The following is an 11376-nucleotide window of genomic DNA, read 5'->3' on the forward strand; positions in this document are numbered from 1 at the left end:
TATTGGTGTGTGTGTGTGTGTGTGTGTGTGTGTGTGTATGTGTGGTGTGTGTGTGTGTGTGTGTGTGTGTGGTGTGTGTGTGTGTGGTGTTGGCTGGCAGTAATTAATTTTATTTAATTGATGTTGCTGTAGTTCTAGTACACACACACACACAACAATATATACATTTTTTTTCTTCAATTAGTTACATATATCACTTTATACACACAACATCACCCAGACCACCACAAAACTAATAAAAACCTCCATCAGTGAGATCAAAATGGGAAGGAAGAGGGAAGGGGAGGGGGAGGAGGTCACTAAACACAACTCAGAAGAAACATTAAAACATTCATTATTCACGTAAAAAAATAAATAAACATTCAACAACAAAGAGTATACTCCTGACGTTTATGAATAACACTTGAATAATGTTAGGGCCTATTGTAGTGAGAAAAAAAGAGAGAGAGAGAGAGAGGTTTAAGAGCGGTTTATATGAACGGAAAGTGTAGGCTGGTTGTATGTATGTATGTATGTGTATGTATGTATGTATGTATGTATGTATGTACCTATGTATGTAATGTGTTGTTAGTGAAGGAAGGAGTAATGGCGAGCACACACACACACACACACAAGGGAGGTGAACAGGACAGGAGGAGGTAGTATCCCGCCACTTATGCCCACACGCCATTGCTTCCTCTCCCCCCTACCGTACGTGGAGGGGGGAGGGAAGGTGAAGGGGGGGGAAGGTGAAGGGGGAAGGTGAGGGAGGGGAGGTGAGGGAGGTAGAAAGAGAGAAAGATGGAAATGTTCAGCACTACAATCTTCCTAAACACACACACACACACACACACACACACACACACACAACACACACACACCACATTTGTAGATAGATAGACAGATAAATACACAATAGACAGACAGACAGACAGACAGACAAAGACAGTCCTCAGAGAGACGTACAGATAGATAGATAGATAGATAGATAGATAGATAGATAGATAGACAGACAGATAGACAATTGACAGACACATAAACACAAGGGAGCAGAGCATCAGAGGAATAATCTTATTCAAGGATGATTTATAGAAAAAACTCAGAGGAAGGAGGGGGAGGGGGATATCCCAGTTTGTCACCCGAAAGCTCAGGGTCAACCAAGGGTCAGAACTCGCTGACCTCTCCCCAACCCCTCTCTCACTCTCCTCCCCCATCTCTCCTCCCATCCCGTTCTCCTCCTCTGATCCTCCTTCCCCAACCCAACCTCACACCCTCCCCCCACTTCTCCTCCTCTCCCCCACTCTCTCATCCCCTATCCTCACCCCATCCCCTCCCTCCTCCTCTCATCCCCCTTCCCCAACCCAACCTCACACCTCCTCCCTCCTTTCTCCTCCCCCACCCTCACTTTCCTCTCATCCTCTATCCTCACCTCCCATCCCCGTTCTCCTCCTCTCATCCTCCTTCCCAACCCACCACACCCTCCACGCCACAAACGTCGAAGCTCTTTGTGTTCTGTCTATATTTAGCGTCGACACAAGTCAGCTGTTTTTTTTTGGCTTATCGACAGTAAAATGGACGGATAGAGCAAACACGCCCTGGCTAGTTCAACTGACCTGACCTGACCTGACCTTGACAAGACAAGACCTTGACCTGACTTGATCTTATCTGATTTGACCTTAAACTGACCTGACCTGACCTGACCTACGGGTGACTGGTGTAACTCTACGTTCCTCACTCTCCCTAATTCACTATCACACCCACTTTATTGATGAGGTTACAGTAATGACACTAAATAATAATAATAATAATAATAATAATAATAATAATAATAACAAAAACATTAAAAACGAAAATAAACAAACAAATAAAAATAAATAAATAAATAAAAAATAAATAAATACCACTTACGAACATAACACCATCACTACCCCTAACCTAACCTAACCCACCCTCACCTAACCATATTTACATCACATTAAGTATATCAGACAGTGAGAACTAATAAGAGCAAGACCCACCCCACCTAACCCACCCCACCTAACCCACCCCGCCCACCCACATACTTAGGTGAAATGATTGTTTTGGTGAAGGTATCGAGGAGGGGAAACAATACCTGCTAATTACCTCCACAGATTACCTGCCACGCTACCTTGCCATCACCACACCTGTCATACCATGCTGTACCTCCACCACACCACACCTATTACCACACCACACCTGTTACCACACCACACCTGTCATGATGTTACCCACCACACCACACCTGTCATACTTCCCTGCCATCACAACATAACACCTGTTATGATGTTACCCACCACACCACACCTGCCACTACCACCATACCTCCCCTGCCATCACCACACCACACCTGTCACACTCCCTTACACACCTGTCCACGCTCCCTCACACCTGTGTTGGGGAGTTTCTTCGGGGGTCTCACACCTTAATTACCGTCACATAACATAACCTCATTACCGTCACATAACACCACTACCGTCACATATAACTATTACCGTCACATAACAACCTCATTACCGTCACATAACACCATTACCGTCACATATAACTATTACCGTCAAATATTATAACATCATTTCCGCCACCTAACATCATTACCGTCACTTGACATTATTACCGTCACTTAACATTATTACCGTCACGGGGAGACAATTTCAACATGTGACGGTGTAAATGACATGGTTAAGTTGTTGTACGGTGTGTGTGTGTGTGTCCTAATTACTAATGGTTGATAGGTGATGATATCAAGGCAATGCTTCGACCACTGATGAGGGAGGGAGAGAGGAAGTAAGGTGGGAGGGAGGAGGAGAGGAGGGAGGGTAAGGTGGGGAGGGAGGAGGGAGGAGAGAGGGGGTGGGGAGGAGGGAGGGAGGAGGGAGGAGGGGTGGAGGAGGAGGAGGAGGAGGAGGAGGTGTGGGTTGGGAGGAGGAGGGTGGGTGGGGAGGAGGAGGGAGGAGGAGGGAGGAGGTGGAGAGGGAGGAGGAGAGGAGGGAGGGAGGGAGAATTAGGGTGGGAGGTAAGGTGGGGAGGAGAGAATAAATAAAGAAGGAATGAAGGTATAAAGGAGGTGGAGGGATAGAGAAGAGAACAACAACAACAACAACAACACTCGTAATGACATCAAAATCGAAAAAAAAATAAAAATAACAAATCCAACAAAAAAATCTCAAAATACCTAATTAACGTCACTTTATTAAATATTGTTATTATTTACCATTATATTTCACAAGTTAACTGAAGACTAAAAAAAAATTGGGGCCGCAATATTTCTAATTATTTTTTTACTTATTTTTTTTAATTTGGTTTAATTAAAAGAGATGAAAGTTGTCAATATATATAATTAAGGGAGAAACTCAATCTCTTCTTCTTCTCTCTTTAGCCTCCTCTCCCATCTCTTCTCTCCCCACTGAAGAAGAAGAAGAAGAAAATACTTTAAAATTATCTCTCAGAAGGCTGTGTGTGTGTGTGTGTGTGTGTGTGTGTGTGTGTGTGTGTACAAGCTCTCCTCCAGGTATAATTAATCAATCTATATTCACTCCTGTTACAAAAGTCAATCTTAATCCAATCAGCAAAGTCAATTTCCTATTCCTCCAATCATTCTCTTTTATGTCCCAATAATCCTCTCTATGTCCCAATCATCCTCTCTGTCCCAATAATCCTCTATCATGTCCCAATCATCCTCTATCATGTCTCAATCATCCTCTCTATGTCCCAATAATCCTCTATCATGTCCCAATCATCCTCTCTGTCCCAATAATCCTCTAACATGTTCCAATCATCCTCTAACATGTTCCAATCATCCTCTATCATGTTCCAATCATCCTCTATCATGTCCCAATCATCCTCTATCATGCCTCCCTCTCTCTCTCTCTCTCTCTCTCTCTCTCCTACTTCAACCCTCCTCTCTCTCTCTCTCTCTCTCTCTCCTCCATGTTCAACACAGCCTCAACCTAACCTAACTAACACATGTCTTTACACCTGCAGGCATTATTCAACACACCGAGACCCTCAACACAACACACGTGTCCACCCCCACCCCCAGCAGCGCCTTCCATCCACAGTCACAAGCTAAGGTGTGTAAAATAGAATAACTGGTTGGTTCGTTGGTGGTTAGTGGTGATGGTGGTAGTTGATTGAGGTGGTGGTAATGGTGATGATGGTTGAGGCGGTGGTAGAGGTTAGTGGTAGTATTAGCAGTGGTGGTAGTGGTAGTTGGTTGAGGTGGTGATGGTGGTAGTAACGGTAGTTGGTTGAGGTGGTGGTGGTGGTGATAGTGGTGATAGTGGTGATGGTGATGGTGATAGTGGTGGTGGTGATGGTGATAGTAATGGTGGTGATGGTGGTGGTGATAGTGGTGGTGGTGATAGTGGTGGTGGTGGTAATGGTAGTTGCTGAGGTGGTGGTGGTGGTGGTGATAGTGGTGGTGGTGGTGGTAGGTAGATAGTGGTGATGTAGTAATGGTGGTGGAAACGTTGGTAAGCGACCTGTGAATTACTTAACACACCCAGAATATACCTGGCTGTTGGAGCTCTCTCTCTCTCTCTCTCTCTCTCTCTCTCTCTCTCTCTCTATGGTGGTGAGTGGTGGAGAAGAGAAGAGAAGAGAGACTCTTAAGCATACTTACAAGGGAAGTAGTGAAGATGATGAGGTAGGCTTGTAGTGGAGGGAAGGGGGGGGAGATACGTAGGGGAAGAGGGGGTGGGACGGGGTGGGGAGTGGAGGTGGAAGGAGTGATGCTGGGTGGGGTGGGGTGGTGGGGTGTGGTGGGTGTGGCGGGGATGGGGTTGGGGGCATGTCGTGAGCCAGATATTCAAGGCGCTAAAATTATAGGCTCTGCTGTCTGTTTTGCCTTGTGGTGGTGGTGGTGGTAGTGGTGGTGGTGGTGTAGAGGATGGTGGTAGATGGTAGTGGTGGTGGTGATACTGACAGCAGATGGGTGGTAGCTGGTGGTGGTAATGGTGGTAGTAGTAGGTCGAGGGAGTGGTGGTGGTGACGATGGTGGCGCCGGCGGTAAATCGTGATGGTTGTGATGGTGGTAGTACTAGTAGTGGTAGTGATCGCGATAGTACTGGAGAGAGAGAGAGAGAGAGAGAGAGAGAGAGAGAGAGAGAGAGAGAGAGAGAGAGAGAGAGAGAGAGAGAGAGAGAGAGAGAGAGAGAGATTCGTATCCCAACCGCAACGGCAGAAATGAAGAGCAAGAGAGATGAACGGAGTCAACGGGCGGCGTAAATAAACGGTATACAACACAGCAACGGGGATGACACGCTGGTAAACGGAAGTAAGTACAGGAAGAGGGAGGGAGGAGACACGGAAGGGAGGTGAGAGGGAGGAGACAAGGAAGAGAGAGAGGGCGGAAAGAGGGTAAATAAGGAGTGAAGGAGGGAGGAAGGAGAGAAATAGACAGAGAGAGAGAGAGAGAGAGAGAGAGATATGACTCACAATAAAAGTCCATCATGAAGAGACACTAAATAAAGGTAGAGTATGTCGAGCAGCTGAAGGTGTGAGGCTCCATCTTGTAAACACACACACACAGGGTAATGGAATGGCGGCAGCGAAGGAATGAATAATGAGTAAAAAAAAATCGTGGAATGATTGACAAAGGAAGAAAGGAAGGAAGGAAAAGGGAGAGAAGAAGAAGAAGAATAAAGGAACAGCCAAAACTCCTTATTAAGAAGAGAAGACAAATGAGAAGACAAAACTGGCCTCTAACGGGAAGACAAGAATGATGGACGTGAAGAAACAAGAGAACCAGTGAGGGAAGAGCATAAATATGATAAGAATGCGTGGTGGGGGAGGAGGATGAGGGTGCGTAGTAGAGGAGGAAGGATGAGGGGGTGTGTGGGTGGGAGAGGAGGATGAGGGTGTGTGTGGGCGGGAGATCACTGAGGTAAATATGGCTATGGTCCAATGCTCCCTCGCGCCTGGAATAGCCAAGACGACAATTTTGATTATCCAAAACGACACGCGCTGGAGCCTCTCAACTCTCCCCACGACTCTTCTTAACCTGCACGACGACTCTTGGACCGCTAGCTGACTGGAGACGACTGGCTATGAACGACCCTGAGGTGGCTTTAAATGGCTCAGAACGACGACCCCAGAATCGGTTCAAGACACTGAGACGACCTCCACAGACGAGGTTAGAACGACCAGTATAATCGACGCTAAAGGCTAAAACGACTACCATACACGAAGCTACAGGCTAAAACGACCACCATACACGAAGCTACAGGCTAAAACGACCACCATACACGAAGCTACAGGCTAAAACGACCACCATACACGACGCTACAGGCTAAAACGACCACCATACATGGCGCTACAGGCAAAAACGACCACCATACATGGCGCTACAGGCTAAAACGACCATCATACACGAGACTAGAAGCTAAAACGACAGCCTACACGACCCCAGAATGAAGCTACATATTACACCAAGTCGCCTCTTGATAGGTCTTATGTCAGCATCTGTCATTTCGTAGAAGCTTTTCGCCATTCTATATAAAAAATAAATAGACCATTGTTTTTGTTTACTTTTGTTTATCGCAAGCTTTTGTTTTTTGTGTGTTTATCGTCGCTTTTATTGAAACGATTAATTATTGTTTATGTTGGTTTGTATTTGGATACACTTTATACTTATTTTGTATTATTGTATGAACTAACTTTTTAAATGTTTGCTTCATTAACTGTTCTTCGTGGCGTTTGTTAATCGAAAATTCTAGGGCAATGTTATTCTTATGATGTGGATGTGTGTGTGTGTGTGTGTGTGTGTGTGTGTGTGTGTGTGTGTAGTAGTAGTGACTGTTATGAAGAACAACGTTTAATGAATGAATCCACCACATTTTGGCGACTTCCAATGCTAAAAACTCCTGCCTCATGTCTCTAATAAATACTCACATCTACATGAATAACGTCTTCGTAAAGTAAAAACATCCATTCTTATCAAGTAAAGCGTATACGACCCCCTTCCCCCACGCTGGCCTACAAGGATATCTACAATAACTACGCAAATATATGGTCAAAGAAAACAACCATTATTGCCAAGTAAAGCGTAAGACCTCCCACCATTACTGAGCTACTGTACTCGAGAGATCTTCAACGTTATTGATTACAGTGGAGGGAAGGAGAGAGAGAAGAGAGAGTGGAAGCAACAAGTTGACTCAGTGTTTGGTAGTTTAGGCGGGCGGCCAGTCACCACCACTCGAGGAGCAACAGTTTGTCCGACCCAGTGATGCGATCCCTTGGTTGTAAAAATTTTTGTATATCCTAAGAAATTATAAACTTATGCTGGTGTGTAATGACTTTTTAACAGTTTAAACCTAAAATTCTAAATATATTACAATCATTATCCCCCCAAAAATTATGAAACATTAAAAAACACACATTACAAAAAAGTGTCGTAATTTATCCCGTATTCAACAAACTTTTCCCGTTAACAAATGGTGAGTCATAAATACAAATTACTGTACTGTATATCATCAAATGTCAAACGCTTCACAGTTCATTAAAAATTTTTGACCCTGTACATGACACTTATTGAAGCAAAATAATAATATTCTGAACTCGGGGCATCACATAAATATACCAGTTCTGTTCCTTAAATATTTAAACTGTTGAGATGTAGTAATAAAATCATAACGTTAGCATTTTTTTCGTTTCAACCCGACAAATGACTAATGAATATCCTAATCTATAATATACGTTTGAAGACCTGTAATAATTGTTAAAACTCAAGGTGGATATCGTTCTCGTTGACTCTTACAGGAAATATTTTGCATTTTACATTAATAACAATAATAATAACAATAATAATAATAATAATAATAATAACACAAACATACTTCTGGCCTTAACTCACAAGAGAATAAAAGGACATTTTAAATCTAAAATACTGCAAATAATAAAATATTGGACTCCTACAATATATAAAACACTCCGCCTTCAAATTTTCACCCTGCTCATTTTAGCGAGGAGTCCCCGCGTCGTCCACAGATAAAGAAATACCGAAGAAAAATAAAGTCAGCTGTCACTATGCCGTCAGTATATTTCATTACAGTCGAAGTAGTTTTCAAAATTCTTCACATTTAACTCACGCACAAGACCACATATTAGTATTGTTATTATTTATTGCTATTATACCCTTACCACTGAGCGGAGAATTCCCAGTAGGTTGACTAAGAGATAAGAGGCTGGCGGAAGGGGGGGGGAGAGAGGTCTTAGTGCTCTGGTAATGCTGCCGTTACAAAGACCAACCAGCCTTACCGAGTCGGGAAAGTCCTAAAGCCAACTCTCTCACATGGACTAAGTTACGAAAAAGAAGCACAATTCCTCTAAGAAAAGAACAATATAAGCAAAACACTTTCTTTAAATAATAATAGCAGTGAGGCATTGGGTACCTGTCACTGTTGTTGGGTTTACACGAAAAACAGATTTCCGTTGCAGGTTTCAACAGAGGCCAACGATAGGGTGGTGGAGACCCGGGCGAGGAGACGACGGGAGACGGTGTGTAGGGCGTACGGTCTCCTCCACCACTCACTCAACAAGTCTCTGCCTACAGTGACCACCCGGGTTATATACCTCCGCTGTTCCCGCCCCCCCAACCCCATCCCCCGACCCCCCTTCCCTCCCTCTTTCCCTCCCCCCTGACGCTCCACCCAAATCATTCCCTACCCCCCGCCCATTTTTACAATTAGGTTGCTTACATCCCGCCCACTTTAGGTTCTACATATGGCCGCCCCTTTACCACTAGACTCCTCCCTCTTCCCTAACACCCCCACCCACTTTTATTACTAAGCCCCTCCCTCCCACCTCAACTCTCAGGCCTGCCCACTTTTAATTCTAGACCCCTGCCAAACCCAACCCTCAACACCCTAAACCCCGCCCTCCGTTACATACCCCCCCATTCTTCCATTCTCTACCCACCTTTTCCACGCATTTGTCCTCACATTTATCATGCTTGGTTTTCCCATCCACCTGCCTATCCCTCTACGCCTTGCCCACCACCCACCCCCCCACTCACCCTCTCATCCCCACCCGCCCTTTCATCCCGCCTACACCCCCTCCTCTCTAATAATATTAAATCCTCTTACGCCACTTGCCCACTTCTCTTCTGTAGCCTCAATGTAATGTCGATGTTATTTTGTCTGGTATTGCCGAGCCGTGACTTCAACTATATATCACACACAGTAACTCACACGAGAGACGTTTGCTTTGTTTGCGGAAAAATAATTATATAATTCTCTGTTTCATTTAGTTAATTATTATTCCGTACTCTTACCTGCATATAATAACAAAATACAATACCCAGTAAAGAGAAGGGAATATTAAAAACTAGGAATAGATTAAATCAAATATGTTACGTAGGCATTAAAAGAAATAAGATACAATCCATACGTGATACTACAATAAATACTGTATCACATAATCCACAATAATTAACCAGGATAAAGGTTTACGGTGACAGACTGGGAAATTGCCGTGACTAATTTCATAAGCACGCTGATGACATTACAAGAACCTTAATTTTATACGCACTCACTACTACTACTACAATAAAAGTATCACTTCAGTGGTTCAAACTTGGCACGATATTGTTTTTTGAGACTTAAATAAGTGTCTTGGGACCCAGATATCAGTACCTTGCTAACACTGAATCTCATGTGACCAAATGAGGCAAGACCCGGTAAACAGTACATTGTTATATTTTGTCTGTGTAGGAAATAGTAATTCGCCTTAACATTGACCATTCTAACGCTGACCTAACCTAAGCTAACACCCAGGTAGCGTTAGGGTGTCTAATCTTCAGGTGATCCTAAAATTAAATACAGTCACTTAAAATTGTCAATGAAGTTAAATGTCTATAGTAACACATTCCCCACGTACATTAATAATTAAAATTTTCGTTCCCATTACTTACTTGTGATTAAAACATCTGAACAATATCTGTGGTTGAAGAAACTAGTCAAATGCGAGAAGTGACTGCAATGGAGGTTTGCTATCCAAGCTTATTGTCGGCGGTCGGGTACCAATTGTTTGTTCCTCCCGGCTCATTGCCATCCTCTCGTCTTCTACGCAAACAAAATAATTTGGTTCAGTAATGTCTGCCTTGTTTGAGCAGCCAAAAAACAGAGTAAGAGTTCACAGTAATTAGCTAACACTAACAGTTCTTGCAGTGCTCCTCCTGGCCGTCTAGTACACCATACATGTTTACGTTCCTGCCGCCCCCATCTGCCTACCTACGTCACCTTGCAGGCTTCTCAATAAAGTGGCGGGTGTAATTATTGCAACACGTGCTTTTGTATACATATGAAATGAGTATGCATCCTTATGAAGTGTGTATGCACAGTATATATATGAAGTTTGTTTATAGGCGTGAAATGTTGCATTAAGCCATGTGTCGATACTAATGAAGTTGTCTATATACTGTATAAGTAAGATTGAAGAGAAGTTTAAGTAAGAAAACCAAGAGCACAAATGGATATCGAAGTTTAATATGAAAAGGGATATATATCACATAAAAACATTAAATAAAAAGATGGATAATATTTTAAACATCTTATCCCGTCTTGTACATGATGAACTGAATATTGTCAAAACGAATGAGGAAAAAAGTGACAAAGGAAGACAAGTAGGAGAAACTGGCTGCAATCAAGCTGAAGAACGGTATGGCAACAGTAGATGGATTCGCTATTGAAATGTTAAAGATGGGAGCAAGGGAAAAGCGTGTATAGATCAAGGGTAGGTGGTGGCAGAAAGGCGAGAGGAAGACAAAAAAAAAAGACTAAATAAAGCATAATACATAGGAGGGGGAAAGACCAAAGAGGAAATGGAATGGTTGATGATAGATGATGGTACAAAGGAGAGGACAATACCATGAAAAAAAGAGGAATGGAAGAATGGTATGAAGGATGCAATAGAAGTGGAGGAATGTAGTTGTGGGAAGCTACTTTATGCGTAAATGAGCCGACTGTGTTTAAGCGTTTGGGTTTGTACGTATAACTAGGGCTAAATTTTTTGCTTGTAAAATACGGTTATAGAAGCGAGTACAATAATTGTAAAAAATAAAATAAAATAAAATTATATACAGTACTGGATAAATTTGGTGTGCGCGCACGTATCAAGTCCTCACTCAGTAAATGCGTTCCTTTTAAGAATTACTCCGAGTACAAGTGTCCAATATTTTAATACTACTACTGTACTATAAAAAAAATATTTGCTCATATCACTGTTATCTCATTTGGCAGGGGACACGCAAATTGCTTGTATATATATTGTACTAGAATTTTATTTTAATTTTTTTTTTGGGGGGGGGGGAGTATTGCTGTGGTGTTAAGGTATACGCTGCAGCCAAGTGTGTTAAGTTACCCCTTTGATGTTCTTGGT

At 43.0% G+C, this 11376-nt stretch overlaps 1 protein-coding gene across 1 annotated transcript in view; it reads right to left on the minus strand.

Annotated features, from left to right (window-relative positions):
- The window catches only part of LOC121855425 (membrane-associated transporter protein-like), a 56695-nt gene extending 48170 nt beyond the window's left edge, over nucleotides 1-8525 (minus strand). Inside the window, 1 exon segment of the mRNA XM_042350357.1 lies at nucleotides 8391-8525. The gene's annotated coding sequence lies outside the window, so the exon portion shown is untranslated.
- Between the last annotated feature and the right edge of the window lie 2851 nt (nucleotides 8526-11376).

Source organism: Homarus americanus, unplaced genomic scaffold, assembly GCF_018991925.1.
Source record: "Homarus americanus isolate GMGI-L3 unplaced genomic scaffold, GMGI_Hamer_2.0 scaffold45299, whole genome shotgun sequence".
Classification (NCBI taxonomy): domain Eukaryota; kingdom Metazoa; phylum Arthropoda; class Malacostraca; order Decapoda; family Nephropidae; genus Homarus; species Homarus americanus.